Source organism: Nicotiana tabacum, chromosome 5 (genome assembly GCF_000715075.1).
Source record: "Nicotiana tabacum cultivar K326 chromosome 5, ASM71507v2, whole genome shotgun sequence".
Taxonomy (NCBI): domain Eukaryota; kingdom Viridiplantae; phylum Streptophyta; class Magnoliopsida; order Solanales; family Solanaceae; genus Nicotiana; species Nicotiana tabacum.
The window spans coordinates 146,063,273-146,080,832 of record NC_134084.1 but is presented as its reverse complement, the minus strand read 5'-3'; the positions used below and the strand labels follow the sequence as shown (position 1 = coordinate 146,080,832).

General features: G+C 40.1%; 1 long non-coding RNA gene across 1 annotated transcript; it reads right to left on the bottom strand.

Moving 5' to 3' along the window:
- Positions 1 to 2,430: 2,430 nt before the first annotated feature.
- LOC107772196 (uncharacterized) lies at positions 2,431 to 4,806 on the bottom strand. The gene is made up of 2 exons (XR_001645010.2): positions 4,396 to 4,806; positions 2,431 to 2,759 (listed from the first exon to the last, which is right to left on the bottom strand). It is a non-coding gene; the product is annotated as an uncharacterized LOC107772196 (long non-coding RNA).
- Positions 4,807 to 17,560: the final 12,754 nt, after the last annotated feature.

Here is a 17,560-nt window from a genome sequence, read left to right as displayed (position 1 = left end):
GGAACCGTCGTGGTGTGCTCACACTACATTTCTGTACATTTTTGAGTACAGATCCAAGTATTGATTAGTAGTAGCTGTGCGGATCGTCGTGGTAGAGACTCAAGGTAATCCTGCTGGTGTGTTCGCAGGCCTCGGGGTCACCTTCGTATATTTACTTTCATTGGTTCCTTCCTGTTCTGGAACAATGTCGTATTTATTTTGTATAACTACTCCTAGAAAGGCTTATTACTTGTACCACCGGTTTTGGGGAATTGTAATTGTTCAGAGTTATTTAATATAAAGTTGGTAAATATCAATGTTATTTCAGTTAATAACGGTTTACCTAGTTTAGAGACTAGGTGCCATCACGACTCCTTCGGAGGGATTTTGGATCGTGACAGATAAGAAGTTTTTCCAATTTCAGTGACATTAATCAAAATGGGATTAATTATTTAATTTTAGAGTCACCACTTGGAAAAAATATGGTGTCCCAAGTCACCGGTTTTTTTTTAAATCCCAAATCGAGGAAGATTGGCTCTATTTTTGGTCCGCGAACACAAAAGATCAAGTAAGGAATTATGTTAAGCCGGGAGAAGGTGTTAGGCACTGCCGAGTTTCGTAGTTTTAGCACGATCACTTTAATCATACCTAGCTTAATTAAAATTATTTAGTTACTCATTTTAAGAACCTATGTACATTTTACCTTTTACCGCTTTTAATTATGTCGTTTATGAATTTATTCTTTGAAAATGTGTGTAAGTATACTTTATATGGGGCGTTAAAATCATGTCACGCATATGTCTATACAATTGATCACCCTTTATTAATTTTAAGATTGTTTGGTCGAAGTTGCGCGAACGCATACCACGATTTAATTTTGGAAATCGTAATTATGTCACGCTAATGTGTACACAATCACAATAATAAGTTAAGCACCTAAAAGCATTGCTACGAGTGTTTATTTTGTAAAATCGCAATCGTGTCATGCAAACGTGTACATGGTCATGATGGTTTGATTAATTAAATGTGTCTAAAAGCATATTACTGTCTAATTTCCTAGAATGACGGATTATAAGAGAGGATTTCAAACCAAAGGCATTAAATTAAGAAAGGCTGTTGTAATTAACTGACTTCGAAAATAATCAGGCTTGTCCTAACATTTTATTTTTAGCCAAACTAATTCGATATACAACGTTGCTCGTTCTCTTTACCAAGGTTAACGATTTGGGGGGGAGGGGTAGATGACATTAAATTCCTATAGCAACATGGGAAAAGTCCAAATGGGCTGTCCAGGCTTGTCTACCAGACAGGCTTTCGAATTGGACTCACTTATGGAGTCTGGGGGTAAAAATTGCACGGGACGCTCTATTTGTTCGCCCCCATTTAAGCTAACCTATTTTTTAAAAACTTTTAACTTGTACCCACTTTTTAAACAATTTCAGCTCCCTTGATCCTCCCCTTCAGTACCTCACCAGAAGAAAGCAAGGTTGTATTTTAACATTTATAAATAACGATGGAATAGTAGTATCAACAAAGTGAAGAGAAAATGCAGCTTTTTATCTGCATAAATACTAAAGAGGAACTAGATTTTGATAAGAATTGGTATCCAAGTTCTTTGTGCATTTAATCTTTCTCTTTCTGATGTTTTTTTCATCTACAGATATTTCTCTACTGGACAAAATGGTGATATATGATAATGAAAAACAACGAGTTAGATGGCTTCCAGCAAACTGCAATAGGCTACTACTACCAGATAAATTACTCATAAGCATGAACAAATACTCTATGACTAAAAATCTCAACGAGAATCACCAAAGTTATAGCAGCTATCTAACGGAATATTAATTTGAAGTTAACTTAGAAATATCAAGCTAGCTTAAGGCTGAAGTTTCCCAGTTACAACACAAAAACTTCAGCTCTAGAGCTGAAGTTTCCCAGTTACAACACAAAAACTTTAGCTCTAGAGCTGAAGTTTCCCAGTTAAACACAAAAAGTTTCCAGTTACAACACAAAAACATCAGCTCTAGAGCTGAAGTTTCCAGTTACAACATAAAAACTTCAGCTCTAGAGCTGAATTCGCCAGTTACAACACAAAAACTTCAGCTCTAGAGCTGAACTTCATGCCCGGCTACTAGAATGCTGAAGTTTTGCGTGATTGCCTTTGCTACTTCAGCCCCATTTGCTGAAGTTATGCGAAAAAGCGGGTACGCTTGCAATATTTTTTGCAAAGCGGGAACAAGTTAAAATATAACACAAAAGCGGGTATAGATGCAAATGCCCCAGCAGCCTGGGCACATCCTGCTAAGCCTTAAATAAACTATCAGCTGGGTTCACTATTAGAGATCAAATTCAATTTAAGGGAACTCTACTAATTTGGGCTTGCAGAGTAACCAGGACCAATGCACAATTTTAATTCAGAAACAGATTCTCATAAGACTATCACTATAAAGCTATAGAATCAAATATGCATGTATTTAACTACAACAGGTTTAAAATAGTACAACAGGATCAACTATTAAATTAACTTATCAATACAAAAGAGGTAAATAAATTAAATCAATGCAAGTCATTACCTAACTACAACCCAACGAGTTCCATTCCTTTTATAAATAAGGAAGCAGAACTGTACATTATTGCTCCTAACCACCTTCTTCAAACATTATCCAGAAAGAGAAAAAAATGATTTAGGCTAGTGACTTTTTTAATTCCCTTGTTGATCTTGATTTACAATGAGATAGCCACTAGGATACTCTTATAAATTACTTGACCACCAGCAGTAGCTAAACATATAAATGCAAACAAGATTAGTCTAACTGTTGAGTAATTCCAGAGTTTACTCAAAGAACAATTCCATTTTAAAAACCGAAAATATAAACACAAACTGATTCACAAATCATCCCCTACAAACACCATTTCAAGCATGAACCACATATTCAAGGAAATAAGTCATTATACAGGGAACAATCAATCAAACATGGAGATGTTTTGAGCATGAAAGAACCTTTAAACTAGATCAATGGGCTATATATGATATTAGACTTGAATCATGACTAAACTACAAGATAACATGTAATTGAAATTATTTACGAGCAACAGCAGGATCAACAAAGTAAAACTCCTCATTTCAGGTTGTGTAAACGTAAAAACATCACACCAACACCTCTGAACCTCTTAAGCTCATATTGACACATAAATTAATAATGAGTTTGAACCAAACCAGTCAACATAGCCTACATATTCAGCTTCAAATTAATTAGCAGAATCGTATAGCCATCAAGAGAAACATAGATGAATCAGATCTAAGCACACCAACATCAGAAACACATAGAAATAGATGTAGATAGGGCATCAATATATTAATTCTGTATTTCCACATTCACCAAAGTTACAAGAAGGAATATCACATACCTACTTGTGAAAGACAGTCAACAAAAGCCAAATAAAGGCTGAAAACTGAAGAATAAGCTCAGCAAACTCAGACAAAACATAAGCAAGCTAACAAAAGATCAATAATGAAATCCCACAATGAAACTTGACCTCAATTCCAAATCAGCTTCAGAAAATCAAGGTTGATCTAGAAAAGAAACCAAACTTATGACACCTTTTTTTTCAACCAATATATGAAAGAAACTGAAACTTGTAAAAGAAAATTTCTAAGATAAAATTCTGCCTCCAAAGCAATCTAAAGGTGAAAGAAAAGAAGCTGAATTTCAGACAGAGGTTTTTCACGTGGATAATATGTGTGTAGATCTGTCTGTTTGAGTGATATATGACCCTTTATATAGAATATAAGAGTGTGCTTTTGTGAGGAAAAATCATAGGGGTGTGAGGGAATCTTTTGGGAATTCTGTTAGCTCTTTTGTACCAGAAAATGGACAGATATCTCAACAGCTATCTATACAGATTTTTCTCATGTATTTTAGGTCCATTTACTTCTGAACTTACTCATTTCTTACCCCAATCTGACGTAGTTTTTAGTTATTTTATTACACTTTAGTCTTTTTTCTAGAAACTTCCTAGACAATTCCAAACTTAGACTCCTTGATTTTTGTTTCCAATTAACCCCCACAAAGTTTCCGTTATTACCCTTTCACTCTCCCAGATTCCAATCAGCATTCAATCATCAGAAATTAAACAATTAAGGGCTAAACAAAGATTAAAAACAACAAAAACAACTTATTAAATAAACCTAGTTAAACCAACTAAATTGATTAATATTGATTTAATTAACCTAAAGCAAATGACTAAACTAGTGCAATGAACTAATTAGTCCAACTTTCACTGAATTTAATCAAATCACTAAACTAATCTAAGCATAAATTAACACCTAAATTCAAAACATAAAGAAAAAGAAAAACCGCAAAAGAAGAAAACGAAAAGAAAAATAGAAACAGAGGAATAGGGAAAATGAGATACAGATTTTTGCCGAGATGAAGGAGCGATTGAGACGAATCGATAAATAATGATGGCGACGAGGCTTTGGTCGGTGAGTGGTAAGTTGGCTGGAATCCAGCGACCTTGAAATGATCTAAAATTGGTATCAATCGATTATTCTTGTGGAAGAACAGTTGATCATTACGAATTTTAGGCCAAACGAGCCAGAAACTCAAAGAAAACAGAAAGGGAGGTGGACTAGGGTTTTTATTTATTTTTTGGAATCTCATATTTTAAATTGAAGAAAATGGTTAGGGATTTTGGAGGAATTTATGGTAGTATAGTGATGAGCGGAGGCTGGAGATTGTGTGGTTAAATTTCGGGGTGGTTTGGGGTGTCGCCGCCATCGTAGGCGATTTCCAGCGGCGATTCCGGGCGGAGGTGAGAGAGAGGGTGATATAGGTTAGATACGGAGAGCGAGGGGTTCTTTGGGGGATAGGGGAGTCGGTTAGGACATATATACGGCATTGGGAAATCAGTTCCCAGCCGTTAGATATTAATTGATCAACGACTGAGATTAGGAGTACAGAAACGGGGTCATTTGGTTAGTTGGGGAGACGGGCTAGGAGTGGGGATTAGGCTGGGAAAATGGCTAAGGATTTGGGCAAGTGGATTTAAGACTTTGGGCCATTATTTTTTGGCCCATTCCGAACAAGACTAAAAAAACTTTTTTTTTTCTTTATACATTTTTTAACCTTAAATCTTAATTAATTAAAACCTAAATTAAGTCCTAAATTAATCTAATTTGTAAAAATTAAAATTATCTATCTATTTCTACAACTAACTTACTTACAACTAAAAAAATACTAATTTTAAAGACTAAAAGCTAAATATGTAAAAATGGTCATTTTTGTGATTATCTTAATAATACAATTAACTTAATGTAATTAATTCCTAAATGCAAATAAATATAAAATGTTATACAATGAATATTTTAGACTTTTTTGGTATTTTTTATAATTTTAAAATATTAAACATGCTACTAAAATGCAAACAACAATTAGCAAGAAATTTCTAAAACTAATATAAAATTAAAATAATTAAAAACAAATTTATTTTTTTGTGAATTTGTAGGAGTATTTTTTCGTCAAGCAAAAATCACGTGCTCACAAATGCCCCTCTTTGCTCGGAAATACGAAGGGTTTTTGGGCAAAGATAAAGTGAGCAATTACGAGCGATTTTTACCCGTTTGAATACTCCATGGGAAGCATTTTGATAAAGTTTGACCGAACCTTGCTAGAGGTTGCCTACATATCCTTGGCTATAAAGGAATCATGTCAGTGTAGTTCTGGAACTTTTGATAGCTGGGACTACCGAAAAACTATGATTTTACTGTTGTTGCTGCTGTTACTGCTTGCTAAGCTCCTTATTACATCAAAATAAAAATGAAAAACTAAACTAACTAAGCCTATCAACTACGAGTTACAAGATTCCTATCTATACATCTTCTGAAGCTTGATCTTGAGTCTTGGCTGGTTCTTCAAACAGACTCTGATCTGAATGTTGATTCATGATTAGTTGCAAGTGCTAGTGTCATGACTCTAAACCCGAACCTGGTCGTGATGGCGCCTTTCGTGAAGACAAGGCCAGCCAATTAAACCCAATTCACTTTTTAAACAGTTAAAAGCAATCTAAAACATGATATAGCAATACTAAGTAGCGGATAATGTCAATAAAGTATGGATGTACAACCCAACATAGCCCTAACCGGGGTGTCACAAGTCATAAGCGTCTATAGGCTATAATACAAGTCTGCCAAATCCATAAACTAGCACAAATGTTTGAAGTGAAATGATAAAAGAGTAGAGACACGGGGCTGCAGATCGGATGTCAACAGCTACCTCGTAGTCTCTGAACGCTCGCCTGAAACTGGAGGAATCAGCACTCAGGAGCAAAACCAGCTACGCCTGAATCTGCACACAGGGGTGGAGGGAGTAAAGTAGTACTCCAACTCAGTGAGTAACAAATGTAAATAACGACTGAAAGTAAGAAAACACGTAAGGCACAAGGCATTCTATAATGAAGCAGTAAAACCATTTAAACGTAGAAAAACAGTGGAAAGTCAAGTAATCCTCCTTCAGCAAGTAAACAAGTAATTGACAGGTAATTAAGGTAAAGTAAACAAATAGAAGTTCGCCCCTCGGGCACAGTATCAACAAATCCGCCCCTTGGGCAATATCTCAGAACAATACCAGCCCCCCGGGCTCAATCTCACATTACAATGGGTACCTGCACTCAATGGGGGTGTGCAGACTCCTGGAGGGGCCCATTACGGCCCAATCGCAATAACAAGCCATCTCGTGACATCAAAACTAGGTCATCATCCTCATATCAATCAAGCCACATCGTGGCATATATATCTCAGGCCCTCGGCCTCAAATCAGTATCAATGTTTCCTCACAACAAGGCCCTCGGCCTTACTCAGTCAAAAATACTCACAAGCCCCTCGGGTAATAGTAAATAGTGTCTCGCAGCCCAAACATTATTTAAAATATCATTTAAGTCTTAAAATTGAGTATACATGAGTGAGTATGAAAATAATGAAAAAATAACAGGACTGAGTTCAAGTGTAAAGTCAAAACAATGAGGAAATATCAATAAAAATTCCCGAAGGGTTCAAATAGTTGGCACTAGGCCCAAATATGGCATTCAACCCAACTAATGATGATAGAAAATAATTTTCAATCAAATACGCGGTAAAATCATCAATCAGGACGGACCAAGTCACAATCCCCAATAGTGCGCGACCCCACGCTCGTCATCGAGCGTGTCCCTCACCTCAATATAGCACTACGATGTGAAATCCAGGGTTTCAAACCCTCAGAACATCATTCACAATCATTACTCACCTCGAACCGGCTAAATCTCTAGCTCGTAACGCCTTTGCCCCTTGAATCGGCCTCCACACGCGTCGAATCTATCCAAAATCAGAACGAATACGTCAACATATGCTAAGGGAACAAAGTCCAAGCGAAAACAATCAACAAAGGGCACAAATACCGAAATTACCAAAACCCGGCCTCTGGGCCCACATCTCGAAATTAAAAAAATTTCATATCAACGGATTCCTTATCTTCCCACGAGTTCATACATACCAAGAACATCAAATTCCATCCACAAAAGACCCTTCAAATCCCAAATGTTTGGTCTCCAATTTCAAGCCCTCGTTCTTCAATTTTAGGCTTAAATTCTATGATTTTCTATGTGAAATTCACATAGTAATCAAGTTTTAAGCCCAAAAATCTTACCTCCCAACGATTCCCCTTGAATCCCTCTTCAATCTCCTTCAAAAATCTCCCAAAATGACAAAATATGGAGGAAATAAACTCAATCTTCGCAGACAAGACGAGTTTAAAAACATTTCTGCCCAGGCATATTTTCCTCTTCGCGAATGCGGTCAAACCCTATGTGAAAGCAACGTGGCCATTGAGAACGCGATGGTTCCTCAATCCTTCCCTTCGCGAACGCACCCCTCTCTCGCGAACATGAAGAACAATCGCAACCTCAAATCAGCTGATCAAAAAGACCCTAAGCGAACGCGACCTACATCTCGCGAACGCGATGCACGAGTTTCCAGCCCTTCGCGAATGCGGAGCCTCCCTCACGAACGCGAAGGCTAAACTTCCACTGACCCCCACTGACTCTTCGCGAATGCGAGGGTCCACTCGCGAACGCGAAGAGTAAAAGCCTGATACAGCTGAACCTGCAACTTCTGCAATTTCCTAACTCCAAAAATGATCCATTAGACCACCCGAAACTCACCCGAGGCCCCCGGGACCTCAACCAAAGGCAGCACCAACATATGCTAAAACCTTATTCAAACTTGTTCCAATCATCAAAATACCTCAAACAACATCTAATCACCCAAAACACATCGGATTCAAGCCAAAGTTTCTAAAATCTTCCGAATTACGCTTTTGATGAAAAACCCAACCAAACCACGTACGAATGACCAGAAATTTTGCACACACATCCCAAATGACACAACAGAACTACTGCAACTCTCGGTATTCCATTCCGACCCATAGATCAAAATCTCGCCTACCAACCAGAAATCGCCAAAATATCAACTTCACCAATTCAAGCCTAAATCTACTACGAACCTCCAAAACTCATTCTGATTATGCTCCTAAGTCTAAAATCACCTCCCGAAGCTAACCAAACTATCAAAACTCACATCCGAGCCTTCTAACACATAAGTCAACATCCGGTTGACTTTTCCAACGTAAGCTTTCTTAAAAGGGACTAAGTGTCTCAAACCTTACTAAAATCATTCTGAATTCGATCCGACCAATCCGATAACATAAAACACGGATAACGAAGCATAAAGAAGTCAAAATGGGGGAAACGGAGCGGTAACTCATGAGATGACTGGTCGGGTCGTCACATCCTCCCCAACTTAAACAAACGTTCGTCCCCGAACAAATCAAGAAACATACCTGAAGCCTCAAACAGGTGAGGATATCTAATCTGTATCTCCCGCTCGGTATCCCAGGTAGCCTCCTCCATGGGCCGATCTCTCCACTACACTTTCACTGAATCTATATCCTTTGACCTCAACTTTCGAACCTGCCGACCCAAAATAACTACTGGCTCCACATCATAAATCAAATCATCATCCAACTGAACCATGCTGAAATCCAGAACATGAGAAGGATCCCCAATATACTTTCGGAGCATAGAAACATGAAATACCGGATGCACACTCGACAAGGTGGGCGGCAAAGCAAGCTCACAATCCACTTCCCCAATCCTCCGAAGCACCTCAAAAGGCCCAATGAACCGAGGACTCAATTTCCCTTTCTTCCCAAATCTCATAACACCCTTCATGGGCGAAACCTTCAACAGAACCTTCTCGCCAACCATGTAGGACATAACTCAAAACCTTCCTATCAGCATAACTCTTTTTCCTCGATTGCTCTATACGAAGCCTCTCCTGAATCACTTTCACCTTCTCCAAAACATCCTTCACCAAGTCTATTCCCAATAGCCTAGCCTTACCGGGCTCGAACCAACCAACTGGAGATCTACACCGCCTCCTATACAAAGCCTCATATGAAGCCATATGAATACTAGACTGGTAGCTGTAGTTATAAGAAAACTCTGCAAGCGGTAGAAACTGATCTCATGACCCTCCAAAATCAATGACACAAGCACGCAACATGTCCTCCAATATCTGAATAGTACGCTCGGACTGCCCGTCCGTGTAAGGATGAAAAGTTGTGCTCAACTCCACCTGAGTACCTAACTCTCACTACATAGACCTCTAAAACTGTGATGTAAACTGAGTGCCCCTATCTGAGATGATGGAAACTGGGATACCATGCAAATGAACAATCTCCCAGATATAGATCTCTACCATCCTCTCTAAGTATTAGATAGTACACATAGGAATAAAGTGTGCGGACTTGGTCAGCCAATCCATAACCACCCAAATAGCATCAAACTTCTTCAAAGTCTGTGGAAGTCCAACAACAAAGTCCATAGTGATTCTCTCCCACTTCCACTCAGGAATATCCATCTGTTGTAGCAAGCCACCCGGTCTTTGATGCTCATATTTCACTTGCTGACAATTGAGACACCGAGCTACAAATCCCACAATATCTTTCTTCATTCTTTTCCACCAATAGTGCTGCCCCAAATTTTGATACATCTTCACGGCACCCGAATAAATGGAATACCGCGAGCTATGGGCCTCCTCTAGAATCAACTCTCGAATCCCATCCACATTGGGCACACAAATCCGGCCCTACATCCTCAACACCCCATCATCTCCAATGGTCACATCTCTAGCATCATCATACTGAACTCTTTCCTTAAGGACAAGCAAATGCGGATCATCATATGGGCGCTCTCTGATGCGCTCATATTAGGAAGACCGAGAAACCACACAAGCCACTACCCGACTGGGCTCCAAAATATCCAACCTCAAAAACCGATTGGCCAACGCCTGAACATCAACCGCAAGAGGTCTCTCCCCAACTGGAATATATGTCAAACTCCCCATACTCACTGCCTTTCAGCTTAAAGCATCGGCTACCACATTGGCCTTTCTCGGATGGTACAATATAGTGATATCATAATCCTTAAGCAACTCCAATCATCTCCGCTGCCTCAAATTAAGATTCTTTTGCTTGAACAAGTGCTAAAGACTGCGATGATCAGTGAACACCTCACAAGATACGCCATACAAGTAATGCCTCCAAATCTTCAATGAATGAACTATTACAGCCAACTCCAAATCATGAACGGGGTAGTTCTTCTCATGGGGCTTCAACTGCCGAAAAGCATAAGCAATAACTCTACCCTCTTGCATCAATACACAACCAATCCCAACTTGAAGCATCATAATACACGGTATATGAATCTGAAGCTGATAGCAAGACTAACACTAGAGTTGTGGTCAAAGCTGTATTGAACTTCTAAAAGCTCTCCTCACACTCCGACCTACAGATGAAGCACCCTTCTAAGTCAACTTGGTCAAGGGCGACGCAATATATGAGAATCCCTGAACAAACCGGCGATAATAACCCGCCAAACCAAGAAAGCTATAAATCTCTGTGGCTGAGGACGGTCTAGGCCAACTCTAAACCGCCTCGATATTCTTTGGGTCAACCTGAATACCCTCTCTGGAAACCACGTGCCCCAAGAAAGCCACTAAACTAAGCTAAAACTCACACTTGGAGAATTTTGCATAAAGCTTCTCCTCCCTCAATATCTGCAACACAACCCTCAAATTCTCCGCGTGCTCCTCCAGACTACGCGAATACACCATAATATCATCAATGAAGACTATGACAAACGAATCGAGATAAGGCTGGAACACGTTGTTCATCAAATGCATGAATGCTGCTGGGGCATTGGTCAGCCCAAAAGAGATCACCAAGAACACATAATGACCATATCGGGACCTGAAAGTCGTCTTAAGAATATCCGTGTCCCTGATCTTCAATTGGTGATAACTTGAGCGGAGATCAATCTTGGAGAACACCCTAGCTCCCTGAAACTGGTCAAATAAATCATCAATGCGAGGCAAAGGATACTTGTTCTTAATTGTTACCTTGTTCAATTGCCTATAATCAATGCACATCCTCATTGTGCGATCCTTCTACTTCACAAATAGAATCGGTGCACCCCAAGGTGACACACTAGGCCGAATGAACCCCTTATCTAGGGGTTCCTGAAGCTGTTCCTTCAATTCTTTCAACTCCGCTGCTGCCATACGATATGTCGGAATAGAAATGGGTTGAGTGCCCAGGACCAGGTCAATACTAAAATCAATATCCCTGTCCGGTGGCATGCCCGACAGGTCTATAGGAAACACATCAGGAAAATCCCTCACAACTAGAACAGAATCAATACCGGAAGCCTCAGCTCTGACATCCCTCACAAACGCTAGATATGAAAGACAACTCTTCCCAACCATACACTGTACTTTCAAGAATGAGATCACTCTACTGGGAACAAAATCAGTCATACCTCGCCACTTAATCCGTGGCACACCCGGCATAGCCAATGTGACCGCCTTAGCATGACAGTCCAGGATAGCATGACACGGAGATAATGAATCCATGCTCAAAATGACATCGAAATCCACCATGCCCAATAATAATATATCCACTTGGGTCTCCAGACCCCCAATAGTTACCACACATGACCGGTACACACGGTCTACAACAACAGTATCACCCACCGGGGTAGATACATGAACAGGTAAAGCAATAAACTCACGGGGTGTACCCAAATAACGAGCAAAGTATGATAACACATAAGAAAAGGTGGAACCAGGATCAAATAAAATAGAGGCATCTCTGTGGTAGACTGAAACAATACCTGTAATGACAGCAACTGAAGCAAGAGCATCAGGTCTGCTTGGGAGTGCATAGAAACGGGCCTGATCACCCCCTAACCGACCTCCCCCTCTAGGGCGACCCCTAGCTAACTAACCCCCACCCCTAGCTGGCTGAGCAGGTGGTGGTAAAGAAACTGGCATTGAAGCCGATGACTGACCCCCCTGCTGGGACGAACTAGAAACACGACGAGTACATTGCCTCCACATGTGGCCCATCTCACCACACTCATAACAACTCCCAGGTGCTAGAGAAGGGTAATGAAGGGAGCCCCTCACACAGGAGTGACTAGCAGATGCACTCGGCATAGAAGAGCCCTAAACTGATAGAGCACGTGATAAACTCTGAGCAAGGGCACTAAATGATGACTGGCCCTACTGAGAACCATGATAACCATAACCCGAAGATGCCCCATGATAATCTGGGTGAGCTGACTGAGCAGGCCTGAATGAATGGCCTCTACTGTGCTGAAACTGGCTCCTCGAAGGAGCACCCCTATAGTTGCCAGATCCTTGAGGCCTCTTGGCCTCCCTCTCCTCTCGCTCCTGGAGACAAACAGACTCAATCTCACGGGCAATATCCACAACCTCCTCGAAAGTAGTACCAGTCACCCTCTCCCTGGTCATAAGAATACGAAGTTGATAAGTAAGACCATCAACAAACATCCTAATCCTTGCTCTATCTGTCGGGACTAACCATATGGCATTACAAGAAAACTCAGAGAACCTCAACTCATACTGCGACACGGTCATCTCCCCCTGACGCAACCACTCAAACTGCCTGTGCAGCTCCTTTCTACGAGACTGCGGCACATACTTCTCCAAAAAGAGAACGGAGAACTGCTGCCAGGTAAGGGGTGTTGCACCAACCGGCCTACGCCTCTCGAAATTCTCCACCAAGTGAAAGCAGCTTCCGAAAACTGATAAGTAGTGAAAGCGACCTCGCTGGTCTCCAGAATACCTTCTGTACAAAGCACCCTCTAACACTTGTCCAAAAAACTCTGGGCATCCTCGCCCTCTACATCACTGAAGGTCGGAGGCTAAAATCTACCAATCCTCTCCAACCTATGCTGCTTATCCTCTGGCATGACAGGAACTACATAGTCTTGAGCAGCTGCAACCGGCTGGGCTAGATGTGCCCCCAACGTCTGGAGTCCCTGCACAACCTACTCAGGTGTGCGAGCGGCGGGAGTCTGATTGCCTCCCCGGCCTAAGAAGTAGCTGCGGCTGCAGTGGCTGAAACCGCCTGAGCTAGGCCAGTGCAAACTGATAAGATCTGTGCTAATACCTCCTGAAGACCCGAAATCATGATTGGCACAGCTGGTGCCTGAGCTGGTGCTGTAGGAGCATCCATAACTGGGACCTGATCCTGAACTGGGGAAGCTGGTGGGTCTACAGGTGCTGCCCTCACTGCTCTACCTCTACCATGACCACGACCGCATCCTCGGCCTCTGGTGGCCACAGCTGGTGGTATTGGGGGTCGTCTACCCCGACCAGTAGCGTGTGTCCTCATCATCTATGAGAGAATAGATTAACTGAAGTTTAGTACTAGGATAAATAAGTTCGCACGACAAGAATTTCAAGAATATGAAGTTTTTCCTAAAGGATCTGTAGCCTCTCGAGTATAAATACAGATGTCTCTGTACTGATCCGTGAGACTCTACTAAACCTGCTCATGACTCATGAGACCTATGTAACCTAGGCTCTGATACCAACTTGTCACGACCCTAAACCCTAACCCGGTCGTGATGGCGCCTCTCGTGAAGACAAGGCCAGCCAATTAAACCCAATTCACTTTTTAAATAGTTAAATAACATAAAAGCAGTCTAAAACATGATATAGTAATACTAAGTAGTGGATAATGTCAATAAAGTGCGAAAGTACAACCCAACACAGCTCTAACCGGGGTGTCACAAGTCATGAGCATCTATAGGCCATAATACAAGTCTGCCAAATCCATAAACTAGAACACATGTTTGAAGGGAAATAGAAATGATAAGAGAGTAGAGACGCCGGGCTGCGGACGTCAACAACTACCTCGTAGTCTCTGAACGCTCACTTGAAACTGGAGGAATCATCACTCCGGAGTGGAACCAGCTACGCCTGAATCTGTACGCAGGGGTGTAGGGAGTAAAATGACAACTCCAACTCAGTGAGTAACAAATGTAAATAACGACTGAAAGTAAGAAAACACGTAAGGCATAAGAAATTCTATAATGAAGCAGTAAAACCATTTAAATGCAGAAAAATAGTGGAAAGTCAAGTAAATACTCCTTCAACAAGTAAACAAGTAATTGACAGGTAATTAAGCTAAAGTAAACAAATAGAAGTTCGCCCCTCGGGCACAGTATCAAAAAATTCGCCCCTCGGGCAATATATCAGAACAATACCAGCCTCTCGGGATCAATCTCACATCACAATGGGTACCCGTGCTCACTGGGGGTGTGTAGACTCCTGGAGGGGCCCCTTATGGCCAAGAGCAATAAAAATCCATCTCATGGCATCAAAACTAGGCCCTCGGCCTCATATCAATCAAGCCACCTTGTGGCGTATATATCTTAGGCCCTCGACCTCAAATCAGTATTAGTGTTTCCTCACAACTAGGCCCTTAGCCTTACTCAGTCAAAAATACTCACAAGCCTCTCGGGCAATAGTAAATAGTGTTTCTCAGCCCAAACATCATTTAAAATATGAAAATAATGAAAAATAATAGGACTGAGTTCAAGTATAAAGTCAAAACGGTGAGGAAATATCAATAAAAATCCCCGAAGGGTTCAAATAGTTGGCACTATGCCCAAATACGCGGTAAAATCATCAATCATGATGGACCAAGTCACAATCCCCAATAGTGCATGACCCCACGCTCGTCATCGAGCATGTGATTCACCTCAATATAGCACTACGATGTGCAATCCAGGGTTTCAAACCCTCAGAACATCATTTACAATCATTACTCACCTCGAACCGGCTAAATCTCTAGCTCGCGACGCCTTTGCCCCTTGAATTGACGTCCAGGCGCATCGAATCTATCCAAAATCAGAACGAGTACATCAACATATGCTAAGGGAACAAAGCCCAAGCGAAAATAATCAACAAAGGGCACAATTCCTGAAATTACCAAAAATCGGCCCCTGGGCCTGTGAGCACGTGATTTTTGCCCTATATGAAATGCTCCTATAAAATCCAAGAAAATAGATTTTTTTTCTTATTATTTTCCATTTTATAGGAATTGTTTGTAGTTTATTATTAATTGTTTGCATTTCTGCGCATGTTTAATTTTATTTAAATCATGAAAAAATAGCAAAGAATATCACGCACTGCATTTAGGATTTAATTTTACATTTTTTTAGATTAATTAGTAAATTAGTTTGTTTTATATAATATGAAAATCACAAAAATAGTTCATTTTGCATTTTAACTCTTTAATTTTTTTATAGTTTTTCTTTGAATTTAGGATTTAATTAATTATTGTAAATACTATGATGAGTGATTAATCTAATTAGGTAGGTTAATTTAGTTTAAAAAATTAATTTAGGTTTTATTTTAATTTGAAAAGAAAAGGATTTGAAATTGAAAAAGAAAAAGAAAAGAAATAAAAGAAATCCGATTTTTGGACTGTTACAATTGAATTTCCCCTAGGCCCAAGTGTTAAACACTCATTACCCGTCCAAAACCAGCCAAACCCGCGTCTCAACCCGGTCTGATCACCCCTTCATCCGAAATGACGTCGTTTGATTACCCTTTGATCACGGCCGTTGGATCTCCTTAATCCAACGGTCCGGAATTGGGGAATCCAATAATATATATATATATATATATATATATATATATATATATATATATATATATATATATATATGTCCAAATGTTACCCTACTCCCAGGCTTTGTCTCCCCCAACCCCTTCTCTCAGAGACCCTCACCCAAAAACCCTAACGCTGCCCTGAGATCCCACCGCCTCATAGCTGGCGGCGCCACCCTCAAACCACCCCAAATTAACACCGTAAAACCCTCATGGCTTCCTCTCCCCAAATCCTCACTCCGTTTCCCTCGAATCTTGCCAGAACTTCTCGAATCTTAAATCGAAGGTGGAATATTAAAATCCCAAAAATGTCCAAATCCAAATGTCGTTGAAGATTTAGGCCTATTTTGACTTTATTCGTGTGTTCTTGATAAGAACACACGATTAATATTGAATTCGACCGAAAATTGGAAGATTTTGAAGACTCGGTGTCCGTTTCTTACTGGTCCGAGATTTTCTTTTAGGTATTTTTCTTTTCTTTACCTTTTGATATTTAATTTTTTTTTTCTCTTCTCATCTTCTTCTACTCTTTATTTTATTTTTTTATTTTTATTTTTTATCTTTTCATCTCTTCAAATCATCCGTATTTGCTTGTTAGTTTTAGAACTTGTTTAATTAGTATTGTTTTCTGTTTTTTTAAGTTTCTTTGGGCCCAAAATTGCACAAGTATTTAAGGCTCTGTAAACGGACTGGTAAAGGTCTCTAAGCTTTCAATTTCGTATTGGGGCTTCAATAAAACCAAAATCCCAAGAGGGGATTCGACCTGAATTTACAGACCCATAACATTTGAATTGGTCAATTTGACTCATGTGTTGTCTGGTCTCTTAAGGTAAAAACAGGGTTCATAATGGGTGATTTAGGAATTTAAGCTAAAGGGATAATCTGTAACTAACTGAGGAAGCTTCCTAGAAGCTGGGATGGGGACTTAACTGAAAATCTGATTTTTACACTAAGGATACTTAAGCAAGAATAAAAATTCAAAAAGGGTTCAAGTGCAAAACTGAACCCATTCTATGCTGCCCTAAGGCTTGCCTATAAAGGCATTGTAACTTCATTCTCAAGTCAGATTTTGAAGAATGACAACACTAAAAAAAAGCTTTTCAAAAGGGTTGAGCTAAAAGAATTTCAAAAATCCTGGCATTTTTGGTAGAAATTGATCCAATTCGGCGATTAGTCTTTCAATCCTGAAGCCTTCAAAGGATTTCTAGCTTGTTCTGAATTCAAAGATGGTGTAAAGGCTGTTGTGCACTGTTCCATTGCTTTTGAAGTATTGTTGCTATTGACTGAACTCCTCACCTTGCTGATCTTTAAGCATAACTTCTTCTTCTTTTCTTTGCTGTAACCAGGTACTCAATGTACCCCATTGACATGTTGAAATGAAAGACTTCGAAGTTGTTTGATTGAGCTTGAAAATCAGTGACACATTTGTTACATAGATGTTATTTTTGCAAATATTTGCTCCTGTAATTAATTAAGTTTTCTTCATATGCTTGTTTG